This window comes from Macrobrachium nipponense, chromosome 35 (genome assembly GCF_015104395.2).
Source record: "Macrobrachium nipponense isolate FS-2020 chromosome 35, ASM1510439v2, whole genome shotgun sequence".
Lineage (NCBI taxonomy): Eukaryota > Metazoa > Arthropoda > Malacostraca > Decapoda > Palaemonidae > Macrobrachium > Macrobrachium nipponense.
The window spans coordinates 27,836,684-27,847,349 of record NC_061096.1 but is presented as its reverse complement, the minus strand read 5'-3'; the positions used below and the strand labels follow the sequence as shown (position 1 = coordinate 27,847,349).

Below are 10,666 nucleotides of genomic sequence, written 5' to 3'. Positions count from 1 at the left end.
CAGCACCAGCAGGACCAGCAGCAGCAGGCCACCACACCACAGGACCAGCACCAGCAGGACCAGCACCAGCAGCAACATCAGCATGAGCGTCCCGCACCGCGCGCTTCGTAGGAGCGGCGCGAGCGGCTGGGCCAGCAACACTCGCTGCAGGTACGGCAGCATAGTCCGGCGTCACAGACCTCTCTAATTCAGCCAAACTCATCATTGGGACGGGCGGTAGATCCAGGGGCGAACTTTTGGGACAGCGAAAGTCGGGAGTCGGCAGCACATAGAACCCAGGTGGCGGCGGCACGCCCCTCTTAGGTACGGCAGCAATCGGCTTTTGGATTGATGCCGTTGGAGTCACCGACGCAATGTGTTGCGTGTAAACCACATGAGGAGGGGCGGCGTACGCTGGTGTGGACACAGTATTAGTCGTTGTTGTGACTACACCATGAGTTACAACTGCCGACCCCGCTAGACGTTGAATCAAGCCCTGGATACTGGGGGCGCCTGCAGTTCCCAACGACGCCCACACCTGTCCAAGGTCGTCACTCACAGAAGGTACACCTGAGGGAGGAACAGTCGGGTCAGTTAGAGGGGCACCCTCACGCTTGGGGGAGGACGAACCCCACCCAGAGCGGACGGAAGACCCCGAGTACAATTGAACATCCGGGTATCGGGCACCCTCCTCCACACTCGACGGATCGAGTGAGGAGAAGGACTCCGAAACCCCCCCCCCCCGCAGGGGAAGGCGCAAATCGTGGGGGCTGAGCTGGAGGCAGGAAGGATGACGAGGTATCCGTAACCAAAGGAGTCGCTGGAGAGCTTTCCGACGACTCCTTGGTCGACCTACGCCTCTTCCTACCCTCGTACAGCACCCACTGCACCTCGGACCAATTTACACACACATTACATGGTTCGGCTCGGGAGCATTCTCGCCCCCGACACCGATAACATAATTCATGTGGATCAATGTCAGGATAAGAGCGGAATCCGCCGCATTTACGCCCCTCCAGCCCGGGACACACTCTACGGGCAGCTGGTGGGCGCGGCGAAAGCTCTTCTTGATCCATAATTAATTAAATTCACTTCACTCAATGAAAAATGAAAAAAGAGTACTTACAATTTCATTCAAGACCACAAACAAACCAGTCAGAAGAAATTGTAAACATCCAAAGCACACGACGAAATAGCGGGCAGAGCGATGACGAACACGTCCTGTCACACCACGGCCGAAAGCAAAAGTGATTCTTCACCGCCCGGGCGCGCGGCGCGCGCACGATCGGACAAGCAGTTAACTACCGTTCTCCCCTTGTTCGAAGCTTACGACCGTCCCAGCTGCCGCTAGTTACCTTCCTATTGTTAAAGGACCGAGGGTTTGTATTACGTATCGGAACAATTATGAGTTTTTGGGGGATATATATATATATATAAAGAAGCACCTGAGCATGACCAATAGGCCTAGTGCTCGATTCTTAAAACAGGCCTCTGGTTATTCCTGATAGATAAAAACGTCCTGAGAGAGAGAGAGAGCATAACAGGGGATACTCAAATTAAAATAATGCTCGCCAAGCATATTCACACTGTTGGGTTTGCAATGACACAACATCCTGGAGACTGAGCTTTATTACAGGATACTCGGGAGCCAACTGACTCGCAACAGCGCATACAGAATTACCAATAACGGATGCATGCTCGGCAGCGCATGGCCGAAGAACATATCGTACATCCCCCCCTCAAGAATATACTTATACATGGCAAAAATAAAAAGGGGAAAAATACAAAACATATCGTACATCCCCCCCCAACCCCCCCCCCAAGCATTCTTATACATGACAAAAAATAAAAAGGGGAAAAATGCCCTTAGATCAATGAGAAATGAGAGACGAGAAGAAACAAAAAATTAAAGCTAATTTCTCGATGCATACACAAAAACGAAATAAAATACATAAGTTCTCTGAAAAGAAATATCAATTCCTGATGCAATTGCATACAAAAGATAATAACATCACTCTACAAAGTCTTTGAGCCACTTGGGTTTACCAGCGGCTCTTCTGGGCCTATCAACGACGTTGGGCTCCTGTGTGGTGCGTGTCCCCTGTTCTGTCGGGGTATGGTTTGCGGAGGACTCGTGCTGAGACATGGGCGTGCCAGAGGGCGGAGCGATGACTCTCAGGTGTCGTCTATTTCTTTTTGACAGCCTGCCGCTCCCGTTAAGCTTGACGGTGTACTGACGATGGGGCTTTGTTTCTGTTACTATGCCCGTTCGATCCCATTGCTTGGTAGCTTGGTTTTGTATGCATACATGGGTACCTAGTTCGATGGGCGGCAGTCTTCTGGTCGTGCCAGGGATGCGCATCGCCTCCTGCGACCTTGCCACTTGTAACTCCCTTCGACGTATCGTCTGCCTCCAATATCTGTCTACTAACAGGTGTCTCCTGGCCGTCGGTACCCCATCGCGCAGCTGGCGACCCGTTGCAAGCTGAGACAGCGACTTGTTAATTTCCCTGAGAGGAGTGTTGAGATACTGAAGTATCGCCAGGGCCGTTTTGTCCGACTCAAGGGCTCCACCCTTTAATGTATTTTCCCGGAGTAGCCTCTTCGCCGATTTGACAGCTGCTTCTGCCCTGCCGTTAGACTGGGGATACTGGGCCGACGACAGCCGGACCTTGACCCCCCATCTCTTGAAGAAGGCCTCCATCTCCTCGCTGGCCAAGTTCGTGCCTCCGTCAGTTGATATTTGTTCTGGGGCTCCCCAACGCGAGAAATATGATCGAAGGTGATTACTGATTTTGTTAGACGTGGCACCATTGGGGAAATGAGCCACTTCTAACCAACCTGTTAGTCTATCCGCATACACCATGTATACACTGCCTTCTATCTGGAACATATCTGCGACGACTTGCTGGAAGGGATATTCCACAGGCGGCGTGTGTATCATTTCTTCAGGAGGCAGTGAGGGGGCATGTTCATCGCATGAAGTACATCGGGCGCGGCAATGCTGAAGGTCCCCTTCTATTCCCGGCCAATAGACCGACTGCCTGGCCCTTCTAAGCATCGAGTCGAGGCCTTGGTGTCCTGCGTGTAGGTTAGCGGCTACCTGGCGGCGTAAATCCTCGGGTATAACCAAGCGAACACATCCTTGGTCCACTGAGTATGTCACCAGATCCTGGTTGATGGCTAGCCGGTCCCGAACGCTGAAGAAGGGGCGAAGGCAAGCGAGTTCTTGCGACTTCTGTTGGGGCCAGTCACCCGCTGCAACCCTTGCAAGCAAGAGCTGATATACAGGGTCGTTAAATGCGGCGCTCCTGACGCAGTCTTCATCCAACACGATGATATCCGGTTCCAAGGCGGCCACGGTTGCGCATGCCACTGCCACTTGAATGTCGTCCTCCAAATCCACGTCGGAAGCTTCGCGGGGTGGTCTCATGGTCGGGTACCTTGAAAGAAAATCCGCGGCAGTGTTCCTTTTTCCGGGCAGGTATTTCATGTGGAACTTGAACTGGAGTGTCTTCTCTTTCAGGTTGAATAATCTCGGGTTGATGACGTCCTTGAGGGCTCTGTCACCCAGCAGCTTGACTGAGAGGACAGTGGTCCGTGTGGATGATGGTGAGATTAGGACACCCAAGTAGGAACAGCCTGGCCTTCCGCAAGCACCAGGTAACTGCCAGGGCTTCTCCTTCTACGGGGGCATACCCAGCTTCAGAGGAGGTGAGGTGTCGACTACCACACAGGGCAAGGCGCCAGCCGCCCTTGCAACAAAAGGGGCTGTCAGCTGACTGACAAATACAATACTGCTGAAGGACTACGAACCCGATACCTTCTTTACTCCAATCCGTCATTATTGTCGTAGGGCGTGTTTTGTCGTAATATGCCAAGCCGTCCTTGGCTAATTGACAGATGACCTCCTGTGCCTGCCAGAGTTTGTCACCGTAGCTGACTATCCCAGTAAACGTTTTTCCAGTGGGCTTTCTGAGGAGGTCCCTAAAGGGCTCCATGATGGGCGCCGTTGCAAGGAAGGGAGCTAACTGATTCCCGAACCCGAACCACGACCTAATATCCGTGATGGAGGGCTTCTCTGGCATATGGAAATTACGAATGGCGTCTAGTCGTTCGTCTGCGGGTTTGTATGACTCCCATCCCAGGTAATAACCGACGAAAGTGACCTCTCTCTTGCAGAATTTAAACTTCTCGGGCTTGAGTGTGATACCTGCAGAGGCACACGTTGACAGGAATTCATATACATGCCAGAACGCCTCTTCAATGCTGTGATCGTATAGCAAAGTGTCGTCAATGCATTTATGCTTTCTGGTGATGTCTTGCAGGGCATCATCAAACCTTTTTGTGTAGGCGTCAGACGCCGAACAGTGACCCATGGGTGTTCTACGATAACGGTATCGTCCCCATGGAGTGATAAAGGTCGTAAGCGGGCGGCTGTCTTCGTCCAATTCCACTTGATGGAAACCCCAGTGGGCGTCCGCCGTAGTCTTATACGTATGAATGGGGATGCTTGAAATCATGTCGAAGGGTGCCGGTGTATGATGAGTTTCCCGAAGACAGTGGGCGTTGAGGCGCTGGAAGTCTACTGTGCGGCGAGGTTGACCCGTCTTCTTGGCGACAACGACCATCCTTGCACACCATTCCGTTGCATCCCCCACTGGGACTGGTTCTATCACGCCCTTCCGAACGTCCTCGTCAAGTTGAGCCTTGACCTCCTCTTCCCAATGCTTAGGGATTGTCGCGGGCGTGTGACAGGCATAAGGCACGGCATCAGGCAACAAATGGATGTGGTGCTGCTTGCCCGTCATGGACAGGTAACGGTTCCCTGGTTGTATTAAAGGTTGTTGAAGAGAAATGCCGTAATAACCACTCCTCAAGTCTCAGTATATTCTCCTCCACAGGCGGGATGGGTAAGGTGGCTGGCTTCATTGTCTTAGGGGAGTTAGGCCGTGCGACGTCTTCATTAAGCACATCAGCTGATGCAACGAGATGGTAGGGGTGAGGGAAGTCAGGGGGTACTATTCCCAGCTCCTTACAAGCATTCAGCGATATATAGAAGTTCTTGGCCGTCGGCACAAAGTAAACCTCCTGCTTCGTGCATCGCCCACCTATATCAATGAAGCATGCCGTTGATCCAAGACATCTCACTCGGAGATTAGCTACGTCCCTCAGACCTGTTCGCGGCTGCAACTCCAGTGAATTTATTTGCAGTCTTGAGAGAATCGTGGGTCCGGCAACGCAGATCTGTGCTCCAGTGTCTGCTACGACGAGTGTGGATACTGAATTCCCGTTTCTATGGGAAACACAAGCCTTGATCGTGGGGTGGGGGGAGAGGTGCGTGTCTGCAACAATCGCTAAACTCAAGGCAAGCAGCGCTTTCTTCGTATTCCTGCAGCATTTCTGAAAGTGCCCTACCTTTTGGCACCCGTGGCACGTCATACCTCTTGCTGGGCATGATGCTCGACCAAAGGGATGGCGCCCCCCACAATTTCCGCAACGCTTCACATTGGAATTGCCGCGCAACACCGCGACGTCTGGCTCTACGTCATCAATGCCTGTGACGTCATCACTCGAGGCGCCAGCAGACCCCCTCTCACTGATAGCGACGAGCGGGACACTTTCAACATCTTGGCGTGCAGCTTCGAAAGTGCAGCACAGTGCCTGAAGGGCATCTACACTCTTAAATGTCTCACATGCCTGAAAAACATGCCTCTTTAATACAGGGTCACTGAGGCCTACCATTATTTTCCGCAACAGCATGTACTCTATTAAACACTCCCCGCATTTGGGACACTCAAAATCACAGTCGGTGGCCTTCTGAGCACACCTCGAAAAATAGTCGCTCACCAATTCCTTGCGCCCTTGTGCGAGGGCAAAGAATTCAGACCACTGAACTGCCTGATTCGACAACCACAACACAATATTCCCGATGGCGTCCAGAGCCGCATCTGGGGCGAGGGCATTCCATTTGGCATCTGAATACCGAGCGTCCAGTGCACGTTGCAACGCCGGTACACAGTTGAGCCTAATGTGCAGGACAACATCCTGCGGCGGGAACTTGTTAAGGTGAATCCAATACGTCATCGAACGTCTCCAGGATCTGAATGCTGCCGAGGACATTACCGCCTCACACTTCTCAGGAGCAGCAGAGACAGGAACTTTACCGGCACGTGCTCCTGAACCGGGAAGGGCATCCTGAAGGGAACGGATGGCACGCTGCTGGTCTGCAAATAACGTCTGTGCTTGCATGACGGCCTGTGACAAGGCCCTTGGCATTGCAGGCGAGGCACGCCTCGGCGTGGCCTGGGGTGGTCAACGTATCTGGGGCATGGCTTGGTCCTTATCCTACTCACTGCGCCATGTTGGGTTTGCAATGACACAACGTCCTGGAGACTGAGCTTTATTACAGGATACTCGGGAGCCAACTGACTCGCAACAGCGTATACAGAATTACCAATAACGGATGCATGCTCGGCAGCGCATGGCCGAAGAACATATCGTACACACTCCAGATCGTATGGACAAGAATAGTTTCACTTATGCACTGAAAAAAAAAAGTGGAAACCTACGAAAATACTTGTTTGGTGCGACCCTGAACGCAATTCCGCATGCAAATATTTGCACAATCGAGAAATTCCATGAAATTATAAACTAACAAGCTGGAAAATATATTTCCTTGATTCTTGAAATAGGCCTAACCATGTAACCAACGCTAAACGCGCACATAACTTGGATTTCGTTTTTTTTTTTTTTTTTTACACCAACTTGTCTTATTTATATTTCATTTAATCAGATGCTAAACTTCTCTGTGCGTTATCAAAAGAAATCATAATAACTTTCGATATAACGCTATAAAAGTAGAAAGTTAATTTACAAATATTAGGCCAATGCTTATGCACACGGTTCCTGCTGCCACTCTATGGTGAACACTTCATATCACACTTTGGAAGCCGCAGATGTTTCTTTGGGGAAATTCTTTTGTTTCTATTAATAAACAATTACTGAACTAACATTGATCATTCACTGTGGAAATACTTTGTGCGCTTATACAGTTAATCACTGATACGTATTATCAGATAAATAGGATGACAATAATTGGAATAAAATATGCTAACTGGCAACCCCATGAGTTTCTATAGAGGTACGATCAATTCTGAGATTTGTCGCTTCACTTCTGGAACTTACTGTACAATTTAAAAATCTTTGCGGTACAAACGGTACATTTTTTTTCTTATCTTTTTGTTCAAAGTAGATATGCAAAGAATTTTGGGGAGGTGGCAACACTGGACTGGAGTGACGTCACCGGTCGAAGAAAGAAAAGATGTCAAACAGTACTGCCAAATTTGTTTACATTCCCTGACCTCTAGCCGCTAGGTTCAAGAGGAAGTGATTCCCATATCCACTCCCATACCCAGGCATGAACTGCAATAAGTAAGTTTCCACATCGAGAATGTGCCAGGGTAGTAGTTATGGACTACTAGCCTATAGGGTCGGTTAGAGTAGTCAAAATAAGGTAGTACTAGGCTATAGCCTAAGTTACTAGCTTAGTTACCGTCAGCCTTGCTGAATTGACCCCTGAAAGTACCTAATGTTGAGCTATAAAAAGATATAAATTTTATTGATTTTGTACATAAATTACATATATTGTATATGTATTTATTGTAAAAAGCCCTTTAAAGTTTATTTTTTTAGAATGGGAAAAAATGGCCACGTGGCCTCTACCAGGGCAACCACCTTCCCAAAATACCTAAAAACTTTGGGTAACACGTCCTGTAACCCAGGTTACACTTTAGTTAAGAGCCATCGTCCATCGAAGTAATACCTCGATACCTCTACTTACCTCTCGAGGTAAGTTTATTTTCTCCCAAGTCACAAATTAAGGACATAGGGTTTTGGGAAGGTGGTCATGCTATGGTAGAGGCCAGGTGGCCATGATTCGGTATTTTACCCCAAACCCAGGGTTACTATGGCAAATGGAATAGCTATTATAATAGTATATAATAGGCTAGCTTAGGCCCTGGAAGCATTGCCATTCCATACTCATTTTTTTTTAATTTGTAGGGGGGAACAACAGTCTGGATTGGCCGATCCAGTTTCCTCCTTGTGTGAAGCCACCCTCCGAAAAAGTACTTTTAACATGTCCTGACACTGGTTGTTGGTGGTGAGAGCAAGAGCTCAAGACCTCTACTCTCCTTTCGAAGTAAGTATTTTCTGTAGATTTAGGGTACCTATCCGCGGCGGCCCAGACTATGGCAGTTGTGGTTTTTCTATGCAGTTTTACCTACTGAACAAGAATTTAAAGTAATATTTATTCGGACGACTGTAATTAACCCCCAGGGGCCAGTACTAAACACGGTGAAATACATTGGACGCCCCAATCCCTAGTGGATGTCGTATTCGCGGTTACGTTTCTTGCAGGGTAATTCTACAGAATAGTTCCGCACGGACTGCAAGGAACGTAACCGCGGATACGACATCCACTAGGGATTGGGGCGTCAAATGTATTTCGTTGTGTTTAGTACTGGCCCCTGGGAGTTAATTACAGTCGTCTGAATAAATATTATATACTTTAAATTCTTGTTCAGTAAGTAAAATAACATAGGAAAACGTCAATTGCCATAGTCCAGGCCATCACGGATTGCTTCTGTAGAAATACTGTATTTTCTCCAAAGTTAGAAATTAAGGTCATATTTTAAGATTAAACAGAGGTTAATGAAAGTCTGGCTCTACGCAGTGCACACATACCTCCATGACGCTTTTGAAATATTTACTTACAACTCCGAATATTTAGAAGATTGGCGCCATCTCGATGTTTGCGAAGTCGCTCGTGTCAATAAACTTCCCATTCCATTTGCTAGATCTGCACGCCACTTGTACCCATAGACGCTGGGGCACTTTCTTCATAAACAAAGACTTCCAACCATGACTTATCCAAAGGAACTACGATTTCTGGTAGAAGAAGAAGAAGCGTGCACTAAATAATTATTTAAATAAGTTGTTAAACAGCAGTATAAGGTCATGAATTGCATAAATGTTTTACATATTCATGATTATTAATTTGAAAATATTTGTTGTTTAAAAAGTAACTAGATTCCTGGCTCAAATGTCGACAGTTTTGCTTGTGAACAGTACCTACAACGTTGTTCGCGCTCTTCAACTGTTTATCAGTGTTGCCAATTCGTATGTTTACCCTCCAAACTGGGTATAAGACTTACACAAAACCGGGGAAATAAGTGAAATTATCATATCTATTTGTAGTGTATATACATATTAGAGCTATTTTATCATTATTGCATTACTATGACAAATAGAATTCATGGAAAAAGTTTGAAATGCATCGGTGTATGTGTGAAGCTCCACTAGATTGCCAACGATGAGTCATTTTGCTGTCGTCTGCTCGTATCTACTTTAGAAATATCTGTAATTTTTCGGGGTTAATTTGGTTGCAAAAAGAGATAATAAACATGAATTAAATAAAAATTTTGAAGTAACAAACTAAATAGAGTAAAGTAAACAATTAAGGGAATAATGCTTTGCACTTCATAAACTGTGTAGTCGTGTGCTGCCCGCAACTGTGTTTGTGGAGCGAGCGCTTAGGAACCAGGAACTGCAACGTAGTTAAAGTGCAATTTGGAGTGCATTAGGACCAAAAAATGTATAATTACAATCAAATAAGCACTGTGGAGTCTCAGTTGTGATGGCAATCAGGATAAACCCACGTATTACTAGGTAAAAATGAATTTCAGTTCAAACCATGACCCCGGGAATAAGAAGTTTCATACTTTCACTAATATAGGCACCAAAATGTTGTTTTATTGTGCTGATTACAACTCCAATCTTGAGTAAGATCAATAAACATTACATATATATGCTAACATTGTTCAAATAAATGCTGGGAAGGATGGTAAAGATGGTGGCTCCGCTGCGCTTATGAACGGCACCTCACGCAGGTGCCACAATATTAGATTTCAAAACTGCCTTGAAAACATATTTTACGAAGACCTCACATGCTTATTTTAGTTTGTATGGCGCTTTCATATATCACATTATGTTGACGAAACTTCAATCTTTTGAATGGTATGCTTAAAGATGTAGTAATTGTATTCTTGTTTTACCAATTAAATATTGAGTGAATAAGGCTGATCCACGCAATGACGATGGATTCACTGCGGTGTTTCCCCCTAGTATCACTAAAATGTATATTGTTGTTTTGTAAGTCTGATCTTTTTTTATTTTTCGGAAGACTCCAGCCAATTCCCACATTAGGCTATATAGGCTAATGTTTATATTTTTTGGGGTAAAACACCTCGAAACAAAAAAATTCTTTTCGAGGCATAACCTGCACAAATGCTTAATAGCAGAGTAGCTAAGATGGCCAAATTATAGCCAGTAAACACTCCCAGGTTATGTTAGGTTGGTATTTTTATGTTCTTTTAGTACCCTATCATTTCAGCCATTGTTGCAAGAAAAACCCAAAATGGCTTTGGTAAATCTAGCTAAGAACTCTGCGTCGGGTATTTCTTTGGAAATTACAGTTGCCTATAGTATTTGGGTAGCTTATTAAGAATTTACCATTATCTTTGGGGCCCACTGTAATTACCCCCAGGAGCTAGTACTAAACACGGCGAAATACATTGGATGCCAAAATTCCTGGTGGCTGTTGCATTCACAGAAACATTCTTTG

At 46.7% G+C, this 10,666-nt stretch overlaps 1 long non-coding RNA gene across 1 annotated transcript in view; it reads left to right on the top strand.

Annotated features, from left to right (window-relative positions):
- The first annotated feature begins 7,282 nt into the window (after window positions 1-7,282).
- The window catches only part of LOC135208531 (uncharacterized), a 36,081-nt gene continuing 32,697 nt past the window's right edge, over window positions 7,283-10,666 (top strand). Inside the window, exon 1 of the long non-coding RNA XR_010313187.1 lies at window positions 7,283-7,413. This is a non-coding gene — a long non-coding RNA (uncharacterized LOC135208531). The remainder of the gene's footprint in view (window positions 7,414-10,666) is intronic.